At 41.6% G+C, this 15,621-nt stretch overlaps 1 protein-coding gene across 6 annotated transcripts in view; it reads right to left on the bottom strand.

Moving 5' to 3' along the window:
• Positions 1 to 15,621, bottom strand: part of FOCAD (focadhesin) — a 296,022-nt gene that overhangs the window by 270,469 nt on the left and 9,932 nt on the right. The gene's annotated exons all lie outside the window — the stretch shown is intronic.

The following is a 15,621-nucleotide window of genomic DNA, read 5'->3' as shown; positions in this document are numbered from 1 at the left end:
AAATGCTGAAACTACTACTAGGTATTTACCCAAAGAATACAAACGTTGTGATCTGCACCTGCACCCCAGTGTTCATAGCAGCAATATCCACAACAGCCAAACTGTGGTAAGAGCCCAGATGCCCATCCACAATGAATGGATAAAGAAGATGTGGTATGTACGTACAATGGAATATTACTCAGCCATCAAAAAAGATGAAATCTTACCATTTACATCAGTGTGGATAGAACTGGAGGGTATTACGCTGAGGGAAATAAGTCAATCAGAGAAAGACAATTATCACATGGTACCACCCATATGTGGAATTTAAGAAACAAAACAGAGGATCATTAGGGGAAGGGAGGGGAAAAATAAGACAAGATCAGAGAGGGAGACAAACACTTTTAACTATAGGAAACAAACTAAGTTGCTGGAGAGGGGTAGATGGGGAAACTGGGTGATGGGCATTAAGGAGGGCACATGATGTAAAGAACATTGGGTGTTATATAAGACTGATGACTCACTGACCTAAACTTCTGAAAGTAATGATATACTATATGTTAACTAATTGAATTTAAATAAGTTTTAAAAAGATCTTTAAATAGGAAGAAAGGAAGGGAGTTGGGGAAGGAAGGAGAACCTATCTTCTCTCACAAACACATTTGGCATTTCGGTTCCACTGCTCCCAGTTCTCTCAAGAGTTCCTTGCTTCCTCTGCAGCCATTCAGTCACAAAGTCGCTTTCATCCCTCCCCGCACCTGAGAGCCTACCTCTCCTCCCCATTTCTACCCTCCTCAGACCAGCTCCTCCGCTCAGCTCACTTCAGTAACTGCTTAGTCCCGGGGACCTCCACGCATGAGCAGATCCCTACACTGCCGTCAGACGAATTGTCCTAAAGCACAATTTCCATCACATTGTTTCCCTGCAAAGACTTCAGAGGTTTCACTAGCCTGTCAGATTAAAGGCACATTCTGATTCCTCACCTTTAAGCCCTCCATCAAGCATCTCTCCCAGTCGGCTTCATCGTCACCGCTGTCTGATTTCAGCTGGGCTACAATGGCTTTCAAATCAGTCCCCTGTTGCTCAAAATGTGCTCATTCCTAAGGAATTTTGCTTATGCTGTTTTTGCCCCCATAAAATGCCCTTCTATGTTCCCTCTATTTAAAGATGAAATTTCCTTCATAGACCATCTTTGCTGCTAAGCCTTTTCCAAGTAGCCACATTTTCTAGAAGTCCCCTTGTTTTACATTATTTCAGTGCTTTGACTGGCACATACCATCCTGTAACTGTTTGCATTGGGAATGGAACTACTTCTTTTTCTAAAGAGTCAGACAGCAAACTACTCAATCTACTACCGTAGCATACATGCAGCCATAGCCATGAGTGATGGACCATAGCTGTGCCCTGATAAAACTTTTCTGAAAAGCAGAGGAGGAGGCTGGGCAGTAGTTTGCTGACTCCTGGTTTAATTTGTGACTATTTTTTAAATTAATTTATAAAATGTGTTGACACAATTGCTGCTAACACTGACATCCAAATTTGGCCCCGTGCTCCCAAGCAAAGTAAATAAATAAATATACATATTATTATACTATTATATTATATGTTATAGTTTATATGTTATGTTATTCATAACATATGTTATATAATATATGATATTTATAACATATATTACATGACATATATATATAGTAAATAATACATCTTTTATTATCTAATAAAAATGGGAGGGTGCAGGGAGAAGCACCTTTCATCAAAGAAAACAAGCTTTTTGTGCCCCTAACCTCTGAAGGAAATTTCTCAGATTAGCCTTTACATATGGAATACAGAGTGCATAATAAGCAACATTCTCAATAACGTAAGCTAAAGGGAATTTCATACAACTTTTTTTTTTTTAATATTTTATTTATTTATTTGTCAGGGACAGAGGGAGAGAGAGCAAGTGAGCACAGGCAGACAGAGAGGCAGGCAGAGGCAGAGGGAGAAGCAGGCTCCCTGCCGAGCAAGGATCCTGATGCGGGACTCGATCCCAGGACCCTGGGATCATGACCTGAGCCGAAGGCAGCTGCTTAACCAACTGAGCCACCCAGGCGTCCCTCATACAACTTTTTTAAACAAACCCTGGGATAAAGTCCTGGGTATAACATACCATGTAATTTCAGCAAAAGAGCCTCAGCGAATGGAGTGCAAGGACAGTTTTCTGATGATCTAATCTAACTCAGTAAAAAGGAGACTTCAGACTCTCCAGGGTAGCAGATGCTTATAAACATATCACAGGAGAGACTCACTCAAATGTCAACAGTGATAGAGAGAAAGAGAAGAAAATGCGAGGTTATGCTCTCGGATCCAGGCCCAGAATGGTGGAATTCCAAAATGCTTTGGGGACAGATGAGCAGCTGGTTAGGCTAAAAGCTTACTGTGCAGTGAAAAAGCCAAACCATACAGAAAGAATGACTTTGGGTGCCTGGGTGGCTCAGTGGGTTAAGCGATTGCCTTCTGCTGAGATCATGATCCTGGAGTCCTGCATCAGGCTCCCAGCTCAGCAGGGATTCTGTTTCTCCCTCTCACCTTTTCCCTCTCATTCTCTCTCTCAAATAAATAAATACATAAAATCTTTTTAAAATGTTAATAAAAAAGAAAAAGAAAAAAAGAATTACTTTGTCTCGAAGAAGGAGGCCAATGGAGTAAGAGAGTACCATTTTCATCAAAACTACCTGAGTACAGGTGACAAACACCTAAGTTTACAAAAGACAGCCCCAAGATCCATGTGACACTTTAGAGAATGAATACATTTTTAAGTACATTTTTTCAAGTAAAACCACTCAACCTTTCAAATAAATGGCCACAAAGCATTCTAAAAACCACTCCCCAAGCTGCGTTATGATTTGATATCACCCTTGATTTGCTATCCTTGGGCTACAAACTGCAACTGTCTTTCATCTGCTGGAGACTTAAACTTCAAGGTTAATCACAACCATTTGGCCTTTCAAGGTATCAGAACATCATATTCTCTTAGGGAATTTCAAAAAAAAAAAAAAAAAAAGAATCCATAATGCTTGCTTTAGCATTGGCAGTCTAGCTTCTGTCCTACTTTATTTCTAATCTCAACTTCCCTTGGGCATTTCATGCATTAAAGAAAACAATTTATGTATTACTTCTTCCCATGACATTTTTTACAAAAGAATGAGAACACTCACAATACGCTCCATAAACCGCTTGTTACCAAAAAAGTGTTTGATTTTTAAAGATTTATTTCCAACCTGTCACGGTGCCTTTTTTGGCTGTCTACATCTAAATCAGAAAGGGAATTTTTAATGAGGACTTTAAGTTCCAAGGAAATCAAAGCATTTGTTTAACTTGAGCAATTATCACCTTATCTGCCAAGATGCTCCAGCACCCTAAGAATATTTCCAAGAAAATAAACCTATCACCTGCATTCTAGAGATAATAAAGGAGCAGCAGATAGATAGCACGCTTCCGTTTTTCAGCTTTCTCTGGGATATGGAAATACACAACCATACATCACACAAAAGCATTTAGTGTCAAACTTCCAACGAAGTGCACGATCTGGAAAAGAAGAGATCCATCTACTCACTCACATTCCCACTCGCTCCGTGACCCCAGCACAGGATTATGTGGGGTAGATGGGGATGGGATGTTGGAGGGAGTATCTGATAATCACAGAGAAAGTGGGACTTGGAGCACCCTTGACCACCAAATCCCTTTATAGGAAGGACTCGGGGAAGCAATCTACAGCCACTAAGTCAAAGCTATGAAGAACTTACATTAGCAGACTGATAAAAATACATACTAAATTCACTAACGGGGACCTCTGTTTCAGAAACACAAAAGCTAATGGTGTCATCAATAACTTTGAGCCGATCTTGTAAGTTTATCAAGACTGTGGCTTATGGGTATATTCTTGTCTCTCCTAGTTACTTTGTCCAGCTTCTTAAAGGAGGGAAAGAAACAGAGCACCTGGGTAGCTCAATCGTTAAGCGGCTGCCTTCGAGGTCATGATCTCAGGGTCCTGGGATTGAGACCCGAATCACCCCCGTTTGTGTTCCTTTTCTTTCACTGTGTCTCTCTCCATCAAATAAATAAATAAAACCTTAAAAAAAAGGCGGGGGAACCCATCTATTCTTTTCAACCACCCACCCTGCTCTGCAATCCAGTACTTATGTCTTCCTTGTCCTTCTGCCTGCACAGCTTCTCACCTACCACTTCCTGGACCCTAACTGCTTTTCCACATGCTCTCCAGAATCTGGCTGCTGGAGTCTGTTTCATTCACCCTGTACCAAATCCTGATACCTGCTAAAAATCAAGCTTGGTCCCAGTTCTTGCTTCAAAAGCTCTGAAATCCAACCGCCACCTGCACTCTCAAATTAGCAGGACAAGACAAGTAGGGCCCTCCTCAAGGTAAGATGCTTAAAAATGACAAGATCATGGGGAAATCACAATGGAAGTCTGTAATACTACAGAGCAAGTATAAAAAAAAAGAGAGAGAGAGACCACTAAGTCATCAAAAAATTAAGCAAAGAATAGAAAATACTTTCAGATTAGTGAGTAATTTCAAAATCAACCCAAGGTAGAGGGCAACTAGGTGGTGTGATGAAGACACGTTGTCAACATTATAATCAGAGGGGTGCCTGGATGGCTCAATCAGTTAAACGTCTGCTTTCAGCTCAGGTCATGATCCCAGAGTCCTGGGATCGAGTCCTGCAAATAAACAAATAAAAATCTTTAAAAAAGAAAAAAATTATAATCAGAGAAAGCAGGAACTGCATAGATGTGGTGGAGATAGCTAACTATCCTTCACTCTCTGTGTTCTCCTCCTTCTGTATCAATAAAATGGTAGCCTGACCAGCTCCATCACATTTCCTAGCCTCAAGCGCACTTAGGTATGACCACGTGTGTAATCAAATTCTCTCCAGAGAGTTTTAGCAAACATGACTTGGCCCTTCCAGGCTACCGCCTGCTTCCTCCACTCTTCTGCATGAAGATGATGCCACTAGCTCACCATTGAAGAAACAACATGGAAGGAACCAGATCCCTAGATAATAACATGAAGCAGAACTACATCCCTGGAACTCCAGCTATTATATGAGAAAGAATTTTCTACTTTGTACAAACTAGGGTATTCTGGGATTTCTTTGTTACAGTAGATAAGACTTCCTTAATAATACAGTAGACCTGAGACTATCTCCCTTCCATATCTTTTTTTCACTAGAGAAATGAAGAAACTGAATGTCAAGGAAGTTAAGCAACTTGCCACAAAGGCTAACCAGCCTGGCAGTTCAGGTGAAAAGGGAGGTTTTTCACTTCAGACCCAGCGTATCCCTGGACCACCAGTAGTAACATAAGGCGTGACCAGCACATTCCAATACTGGCCATGCCCCAGGAGTTTTAGGATCTAGAATTCAAGTGCTGACCAAATTCAGGTGACTGTGAGTTCTGATGATCTCACCGGTTGCAATGTACTGAAATATATCCAGCTGCAATCAAATTCCTGCCTTTATAGTTTAGTTCTTTCTGAACTTATGTCACATGCTACTTACTCACAGATTTTGAAATGGGAGTCTAAAATAAGACCAAAGGCAGGAAATTCCAAGTTAGAACTGACTGCTGTCCAGGAGAACCAGGCATTAAAGTAAAAAAACAAAACTACCTCCTTGAATAATGCCTAACTTTTTACAATTTTTTCTCCAATTATTCTCGAATAATCTTTTTTAAGTGTCATATGTGTATGCATATATGTGTTAAATATAATAGGGAATATAGATGAAAAGCTATTTTTAAAAATCTAAAGATTTACTTATCTAGAATTTTTACAGTGTCCAATCTAAGTCTTCAAAAGTCTTCGAATTAGCTCCTTTTTGAGATTATTTTTTTAAAAGATTTTATTTATTTATTTGACAGAGAGATCACAAGTAGGCGGGGGGGGGGGGGGGGGGGAAGCAGGCTCCCTGCTGAGGGGCTCGATCCCAGGACCCTGAGATCATGACCTGAGCTGAAGGCAAAGGCTTAACCCACTGAGCCACCCAGGTGCCCCCAGATGATTATTTTCTATTATAATTTTTAAATATCTCTCCATCAAAGAATACTTGAATTGCTCTCTACATTTTTAAAATAAATGTTTTATGTTGATATAAAATAATCAAAATAATCCTAATGGTACATTTGTAATAAAACAGAGACCAATCATTATAAAGTCTCACTAAATAAATGTCTAATCTAAATAGCTAAAATCTCCATAGTCATAATCTTACTTCAAATACCATTCAGTTAACTAGAATTTATTAAAGCACCATCACAGAATGTATTTTGTAGGTATTTTACTTGAATCTCCTCCCCTCAAAAATGACTCTTAATTTTGTGCACTGGTTCTCTAAAATAATTTACTTCTTAACAAATATCAACATGGAACAAAGTAAAGTATTTAGGAATACTGATATTAGGGATTTTCTGTAAAATACTTCACTTACCCTCAAAAGGGCACAAAAATGTCTAAAGGTTGATAACAGACAAGTACATTCAAGTTCATAATACTATTCTACTTTTATGTATGTTTGAAAATTTCCATAAGTTTTTGAGGCCTGGGACGCCTGGGTGGCTCAGTGGGTTAAAGCCTCTGCTTTCGGCTCAGGTGAAGATCCCAGAGTCCTGGGATTGAGCCCCACATCGAGCTCTCTGCTCAGCAGGGAGCCTGCTTCCTCCTCTCTCTCTGCCTGGCTCTCTGCATGCTTGTGATCTCTGTCAAATAAATAAATAAAATCCTAAAAAAAAAAAAAAAGTTTTTGAGGCCTACCACCCTATAAGGACACCAGGAGAAGTCACGGTCTATGAACCAAGGAAAAGGGTCCTCATTCAATCACGCTGACACCCTAATCTCAGACTGTCAGCCTCCAGAACTATGAAAATTAAATTTCTGTTTTGTTTTGATTTGGTTTTGGTTTTTATTAGAGAGCGAGCGAGCATGAACAGGAGGAGCAAAGGGAGAGGGAGCAAGAATCTTCTGCAGGCTCCATGCTAAGTGCAGAGCCCCACGTACCTCCCAGTGAAAGGCCAACTCTTTGCAGGCAGGGACCTGGTCTCTCTTTGGACCACTGTAACCTCAGCACCTAAGAACCTGTTCAATAAAGATGCACTGATTAACCACAGCCAGACCTAGGATTCAGAAGGACAAGGTGGACCAAACAGTTTCTAGGGGTCAAGCACTCCACAAAACACTTTAAAAATAACTAATCCCCTTGGCTCTTCCCAGTAACTCTGAGGTAGTTATACCTCCCACTTCCCACAGGAGAAAACAGGAGCTCAGAGAGAGAGCCTCTTGCCCAGGGTTATACAGACGCATTAACAGCCGGGATTTCTTGAGCTTTACCATGTGCCAGGCAGGCACTGTCGAAGCTCTTTCCGTGTCTTCTCGCTCCCAATATTCAAAACAACCCCATGACATGAGTACTATTATTATCCTCATTTTCATGTGAAAAACCAAAGGAGGCAAAGAGAGGTCAAAATTAATTGCCTAATTATGTAAGAAGCAGAGCACGAGCATGAACCGTGCAATCTGCCTCCAGAGCTCACATTCTTAACTGCTACTCGAGAAAAGAGCGTTGACACAGAGTTTTTGTAAAACTAAGCGTCCATTAGAGCGCTTCCCTCATAACCAGGCACATAACAAACACTTTTAAAATGTTATCCGTTACAATTCTGAGTCTGAATCCAACACCGTGCTTTTTCTATTACATCTTGCTGCACCCCAGGGAATCAAACCTCTCTTTAAAAACTAGGGGCACCTGGGTGGCTCAGTCGTTGAGCAGCTGCCTTCAGCTCAGGTCATAATCCCAGCATCCTGGGATCAAGCCCAGCATCGGGCTCCCTACTCAGTGGGAAGCCTTCTTCTCCCTCTCCCACTCCCCCTCTGGTGTTCCCTCTCTGTCAAATAAATAAATAAAATCTTTAAAGAGAGAGAGAGAGAACAGTGTATCTAAGCAAATCTCTAATGCAAGAAAATTTAAAAAAAAGAAAGAAAAGAAACGTGGGTATGGATCTACCTGCTAAATCAGGGTTGCAAAGTAGCCAATCAGCATATGCAAACAGCTCTTTATCTTTGTATCTACTGCAAGCCTAAAAACAAGTAAGGGAGTCTAACATGCAAAAGTTCCATATTAAAGGGATGTCCCAGGGGCGCCTGCGTGGGTCAATGGGTTAAGCCTCTGCCTTCAGCTATTCAGCTCAGGTCATGATCTCAGGGTCTTGGGATCAAGCCCCACATCGGGCTCTCCGCTCAGCGGGGAGCCTGCTTCCCACCCCACCCACACCCCCCACCCCCACCTGCCTCTCTGCCTACTTGTGATATCTCTCTGTCAAATAAATAAATAAAATCTTTTTTAAAAATAATTTTTTTTTTAAAAAGGGTGTCCCAGTGGGCCTGGCAGGCTCAGTCGGTGGAGCACACAACTCTCAGTCTCAGGGTTGTGGGTTTGAGCCCACACTGGGTGTGGAGATGGCTTAAAAATAAAATCTTTTTAAAAAGAGGGGAGGGAGAGTCCAATGCTGACCACAAAACACAAAAATGATCCACCTAAGCCTACCCTCTCCTGTGGTATATCACCTGTAGTCCATCTCCCTCGTTTGTATGTGTTCTTGATTTTATATTTTCATTTCATCAATGCCCACTGAGTTTAAGTACAATGGGCAACAAATGAAGAATAAAGATTGGCTCTTTTTGTCACTATAATTAGTGTAGATCTTCTTTTTTTTTTTTAATCTTTTTTTTTTTTAAAGATTTTATTTATTTATTTGACAGAGAGAAATCACAAGTAATTGGAGAGGCAGGCAGAGAGAGAGAGGAGGAAGCAGGCTCCCTGCCAAGCAGAGAGCCCGATGCGGGACTCGATCCCAGGACCCTGAGATCATGACCTGAGCCGAAGGCAGCGGCTTAACCCACTGAGCCACCCAGGCGCCCCGTAGATCTTCTTTAGTTCAGTCCATGCTTCCTGCCGCTGATAACAACACTTCCCTAGTTACTTCTCCCCCCACTTTCTTCAGCATGCACAATTTGTTAAAAAACCATTTTCTGGGGCGTCTGGGTGGCTCAGTGGGTTAAAGCCTCTGCCTTCAGCTCGGGTCATGATCCCAGGGTCCTGGATCAAGCCCGGCATCCTATACCATCTCATCGGGCTCTCTGCTCAGCGGGGAGCCTGCTTCCCTTCCTCTCTCTCTGCCTGCTTGTGATCCCTGCCTGTCTGATAAATAAATAAAATCTTTAAAAAAAAAAAAATTTTCCATTTTTTAAAAATAAGTCAATATTCATTTAAATAGATGAAAGCACTTATTTGTCCAAATGAGTGCTCAAACACTACCACACAGACACAGATGGCCACCGTTCCACAACTGAATGCTTGGCTGGCAGGTAGCCCCACCATGTGATGGGTCAAAACACAGCTCCACAAGACATGGAAAGTTCTGTGCAGATGAGTTCACTTGTAAAAACACAGAGTTTGAAATAATGGTGGAATGTTCTAAAAAGATCAAACGGAAACCACTGTGTATTCCTTCTCAGTTCCCATAGCTGTCTCACAAAACAGGGCTTGAACTACAAGTTGGCATCATCTTCCAGGCAAGGAGAAGAGGATAAGGTATAGTGGGGGCCACGTGGCAGAGCTAGACTCAGACAATTTCTATGTGCCTTCCAGCCCTGTGAAGATCGTCAGCCATCCTCAAGATGTAGATCTCATCACAGAGGGGTTTAGCTTCCACGCCCACAGCAGCTGGAACTGCTCACACACTAGTGAAGAAGTCACGCAGGAAGGGTTCCTCACTGACCAAGCCTGCTGCCTTTTTTTCCCCCGGACTTTTGGGTTTCTTGAGGGAAACAGCTGGGTCTTGTTCACTACCTCTGGGCCCAGAGTGCAATAAGCAGTTAGTCAGTGTTTTTTGAGTTGCTGTGTTGAGCACAGTAGCGAATACACAACAGACTCAAAAAATGTTAGAATCAGAATTCTGCTGTTTCTTTTGCTTTCCAATCAACTTTCCGAAACAGAAACTGAGAAACAAAGAATCTGCAATCTTGGGGTGCCTGGGTGGCTCAGTGGGTTAAGCCGCTGCCTTCGGCTCAGGTCATGATCTCAGGGTCCTGGGATCAAGCCCCGCATCGGGCTCTCTGCTCAGCGGGGAGCCTGCTTCCTCCTCTCTCTCTGCCTGCCTCTCTGCCTACTTGTGGTCTCTGTCAAATAAATAAATAAAATCTTTAAAAAAAAAAAAAAAAGAATCTGCAATCTTTCCCACTAATGAAGACTCCCCAAACAAAGACCCTAAGTAAATTAATAAGAACCAGAAGGAGAAAAATAAATATGTAAACAACTTTATTGTCAAATTAACGCAGTAACCTGAATTCACTTACCATCACATTCAGGATTTGAAAATAATTCATTCCTTTTAGACACAGCCCTTCCACTCGGCTTTTTTTTTTTTTTTTAACTGAGCAAATAACTTTTGTATAGGTAGTATAAAGATATATCAGGTCCAAACCTTAAATCAGCAGAATCCAGATTAGTGAGCTTTTATTACACTGTTATTCATTTTGGTACATTTTCTTTTAAAAAGGGGGGGAAGGTCAAAGACCAGATGCAAAAGCTCACAAGACTCGTTCTTCACTGAATCTAATAGAGATGGAAAATGGGTCTTTGTTACTTGAATACATCATAAGTTTTACATGAACGCTTCGGTTGACAGCTATTATTTATCATAGCTATGCTCGTAATCTGCTATGTATTACAACCCGTTAGAAACCCACAGTATCACCTCTGGATTTCCCACTGGGGCAAAAGGCATTTTAAGCATGTAATTACCCAACGAAGTAACATTTACTAATTTTCTCTTACATAGCCAGCATTATTCATGGCTGTTTTTATTTGTAGGGTGCTTAATAATCAGAGACTAGTTAACCTTCACAACGGTCCTGGGCAGAAGCCCATTAAATCATTTCATGTTAGCATGGAGACACCAAGCAGCATATGAAAGAATTAGAAGAGGCTCCTGGAAAATGCTGATATCCAGCTGACAGAGTATAGCGCAGGGAACGTCTTTCAGAGAGTTAATTTTAAGATTATATTTAAACAAAGAAAAGGAGAAGGAGAGCAGGTGGAAGAGGAGGAAGAGGAACATGTAGCTCCTTGTGAGATTTCTTTTTCAATTTCTCAAGTTTTAAAACTAATACCTACAATTTTTTCTGTACAGGTGGAGGAGGAGGAAGAGGAACATGTAGCTCCTTGTGAGTTTTTTTTTCAATTTCTCAAGTTTTAAAACCAATACCTACAATTTTTTCTGTACAGTTTCAATGGAACTTTCCAACACTGTGTTGGACATGTATGATTGACTATGTGAACAGCAGCAGCCGCTCTTACAGACCACAGCTCACAAGAAAGCCAATGTTCAAAGAGCTTCATTTTAACCTCAAAGACGACTTTTTTTTTTTTTTAATTTGACAGAAAGGGACATACCGAGAGAGAGCACAAGCAAGGGGAATAGCAGGCAGAAGGAAAAGCAGGCTTCCCGCCGGGCAGGGAGCCCGATGTGGGGCTCGATCCCAGGACCCTGGGATCATACCTGAGCCAAAGGCAGATGGTTAACCCACTGAGCCTCCCAAGTGCCCCTCAACCTTGAAGACTACTTCTGCCTCCCAGCCCAAATGCAAAAACTATGAAATTGCTCCCAACCAGGCTTACCTCCAAACTGATGCCAAAGTCCTCAAAGCCAAAGAAATATGGGAGAACTAGCACAGAGCCCAGGACCAGAAAAGTCTCCTTAAGTCCCACCCAGCAAACTCAATTCCAGAGGAACTTAGCAGAGTGAAGCTGAAAGTCTGAGGTGGGTGGAAACTAACCCACTCTGTATGGAAGTCTGGAAGTGGAAGTGGGCAGCCCAGGTACCACCTGCTGAGTATCCTATCTGGCATTTCTCGGCTACGACCCAAAGTGTGGCACAGAGTTGTCAAGTCCTATTTGCTTCCCATTTCAAAAGTAGGAGAATACAAAAGATTTAAAAGCAACCACCTTTTGTGTAAAATTATTCACTGATCAAAAAAGTAAGCTAAGAAACATGCAGATAAAATACCGATCAGTTATGAAAAATACATTTACAAGGAGTTTTACTAAAGGAATGCTTACCATAGAGAAAAAGAAATTATTACACGCAATCATGAACACAACCAAGTTTAAACCATATATATAAAGACATAAGATTAAGAAAAAAAAGTGAATGTGGAAAGTATTAACAAGTTCCTCTCCAGAGAATAGGATGATACGAGATCACAACCTATCACATCCCTCCTTATATCGGCTACATTTAATTCTGCCCCCACCCCCGGCAATGGGCATCCATTACTTTTTTTACACCAAGTAAAAATTATTAATCCTCTTCAAATAAAACCATACAGTCAATTTTGGGGTTGCAATAAAAAAAAATCAGTGATCTTATTTATTCACTTGCACCCATGGTCTTTTATCACTGTCTAAAGAGTAGGTTTCGCCACAGCACACACCAAGATAAAAGTCTCACTTGATCCAATTACACTGCTTATTAAGAGCTATTTAATGAGAAAGTCACACCTTTGAGTTATTAGAAGCTGTAATGGTCCTACAGAGTTCCAAATAAGTAAGCTAACAGAATTACCTTGATTCTAAATTGTTTGCCAGCAAATTAATCCATCTGTCCCTGAAAAAAATTACATGTCCTCCATTGTGTTCAACTTTCTCCCATCTCATTTCAATCAAGTACGTTAGCTTCAGTTGAGAGAGCAGGTATTTTTTTTTAACAATTATTGTATAGTAATAGATATACAAAGAAATGTACAATGTGATGAGGGTGGACATATGGAAACACCTCCATGATACCATCAGCAACCTCAAGGCAATACATATGCAACACCTTCCAGAGTTTTCTTGTGTCTTTTGGTTTGGGTTTTGTGGTAAGAAAACTTTACATGATATCTACTCTATTAACAAACTTTGAAGTGCACAATACCATATTATTGTACAGTAGATCTCTAGAACTTACTCATTCTAGTGTAACTGAAAGTTTATAAAAGTTAGGTATTTTTAATTGCTTCAACTATAGTACAGAGTTTATTTTCTTTTAATTTTCCAAATGCATATACAACCTTATTAACCGCCCCCCAAAATGACATCATCCATAGATAAACTTTAGGGCAGTCTTATGTTTTGGCACCTGCCAAAGAATAAAGAAAAGCCTTTTTAAAAGAACAGGCTTTTAGGGACGCCTGGGTGGCTCAGTTGGTTAAGCAGCTGCCTTCGGCTCAGGTCATGATCCCAGCATCCTGGGATCGAGTCCCACATCGGGCTCCTTGCTCGGCAGGGAGCCTGCTTCTCCCTCTGCCTCTGTCTGCCATTCTGTCTGCCTGTGCTCTCTCTCTCTCCCTCTCTCTCTCTGACAAATAAATAAAATCTTTAAAAAAAAAAAAAAAAAAAGAATAGGCTTTTAGACAGAGACCAGAAGGAAAAGACCACTCCAGACAGAAGAAATACTCAAGGCAACAATGTTGAGGGAGAAGCAGGCTTAGCAAATTCAGGGAAGACCAAGGACACCAGCATGGTTGGTGCATGTTAGCAAGCTGTGCCGGGGGACAGAGGACAGTGACCAGGGGGCAAGATCACTTAAATCTCTGTAGGATACTATAAGCCAATGGGGTTCCTGAGTTAAGACCGGAAGCCTAGAGGGTTTGGGACAGATGGATGGCCGACTTGACTACCATTTGAAAGATCATTCTGGCTTCTCTGAAGAACAGACCAAGAATAGGCAAGGATGGAAAAAGAGAGACCAGTGAGGTAGTTACAGCAATAATCTGAGACAGAAACCATGTTGCCTTAAAGAAGAACAGCAGCAGAAATGGTGAGACTAGGTCAGACTTTCTTTTTTTTTTTTTTAAAGATTTTATTTATTTGACAGACGGAGATCACAAGTAGACAGAGAGGCAGGCAGAGAGAGAGGAAGGGAAGCAGGCTCCGGCTGAGCAGAGAGCCTCATGCGGGGCTCGATCCCAGGACTCTGGGATCATGACCTGAGCCGAAGGCAGAGGCTTTAACCCACTGAGCCACCCAGGAGTCCCTAGGTCAGACTTTCTTGACAACACTTGCTAATGGATAGAATGTGGAAGGCAAGAAGAGCAGAGGATGACACCAATGTTTTTAGTTCAGACAACCGAAAGAAAGAAGCAGTCAGGTACGCCTGGGTGGCTCAGTGGGTTGGGGCCTCTGCCTTCGGCTCAGGTCATTATCTCAGGGTCCTGGGATCGAGCCCTGCATTGGGCTCTCTGCTCAGTGGAGAGCCTGCTTCCTCCTCTCTCTCTGCCTGCCTCTCTGCCTACTTGAGATCTCTGTCAAATAAATAAATAAAATCTTTTTTAAAAAATAAAATAATAAAAAATAATAATAATAAAACAATACAGCAGGAGCACCCAGGTGGTTCAGTCAGTTAAATGTCTGCCTTTGGCCCGGCCAGGATCCTGAGATCCTGGGATGGAGCCCAATAGGGGCTCTCTGCTCACCGGGGAGCCTGCTTCTCCCTCCCTGTCTGCCTCTCCCCCTACTCGTGCCTCTCATGTGCTCTCTCTCAAATAAATAAATATTTTCAAATAAATAAATAAATAAAACAAGGCAGCCATGCACAAGTCTCCTGCGTCCTTGAGGATACCATTTCTGTCCATCCCAGCAAGGAAAGGCTACATGATAAAGGGTGCAAAATACAAAGTAGAAGCTTTGTATACGTCTCAATTTTATCTGAGGCCAATCTTGACTATACACAGTAAATGTTAAAATGTGTATGCTTTAAGAAATAACACGAAGGACATGGGGAGATGGAGAGGAGAAGTGAGTTAGGGGAAATTGGAGGGGGAGATGAACCATGAGAGGCTGTGGACTCTGAACACAAACTGAGGGTTTTGGAGAGGGGAGGATGGGGGTTTGGGTGAGCTTGGTGGTGGGTATTATGGAGGGCACGTATGGCATGGAGCACTGGGTGTGGTGCATCAGCAATGAATTCTGGGACACTGAAATTTTAAAAAATAAGTAAAAATTAATAAGCAACAACAACTAATGTGTATGCTTAGCTCCAGCTTCTATTTACACTTGGCTCATATCCAATACCAAGGCTGCTGTCCACACTGCCCCAGTCGCACCCACTCTCCAAACCCCATTAGGCCTCTGTGGCCCACCAGGCCCAAAGGAGAGAGTGAAGACAGGTTATCCAGCAGGTAGGTGGGTAGAGAACCCTTACTTTCCCATTCCCCCAGCCTTCCCTGTCCCTTCTACTTTATATCGCCTTCTGAGCTTTATGTTAAATGTCCTAGACATTCTAAAATCATGGCGAATGGGAATAAATTTAGAATCGAGGGAGGGAAAAATTTGGTTATAAAGTGATACTGTGAACAGAAATGTAAGAAAATTTGGAAGTATTCATTTCTTCAAAGAAAAAAAAATAACTTTAAAGATATGAAGTCACTTTAATAGATAATTGATCTGTGATAGAAACATCAATCATTGCTGAAACTCCTAGGTTAAAGGAGGATGGGAACTTCATTATTAAAGGGATTAGGATGACCCCACCGGCATCCATTCATTCATC

Source organism: Mustela nivalis, assembly GCF_964662115.1.
Source record: "Mustela nivalis genome assembly, chromosome: 13".
Lineage (NCBI taxonomy): Eukaryota > Metazoa > Chordata > Mammalia > Carnivora > Mustelidae > Mustela > Mustela nivalis.
Note: the sequence above shows the minus strand (reverse complement) of the source record. Positions and strands in the feature narration are given on the sequence as shown.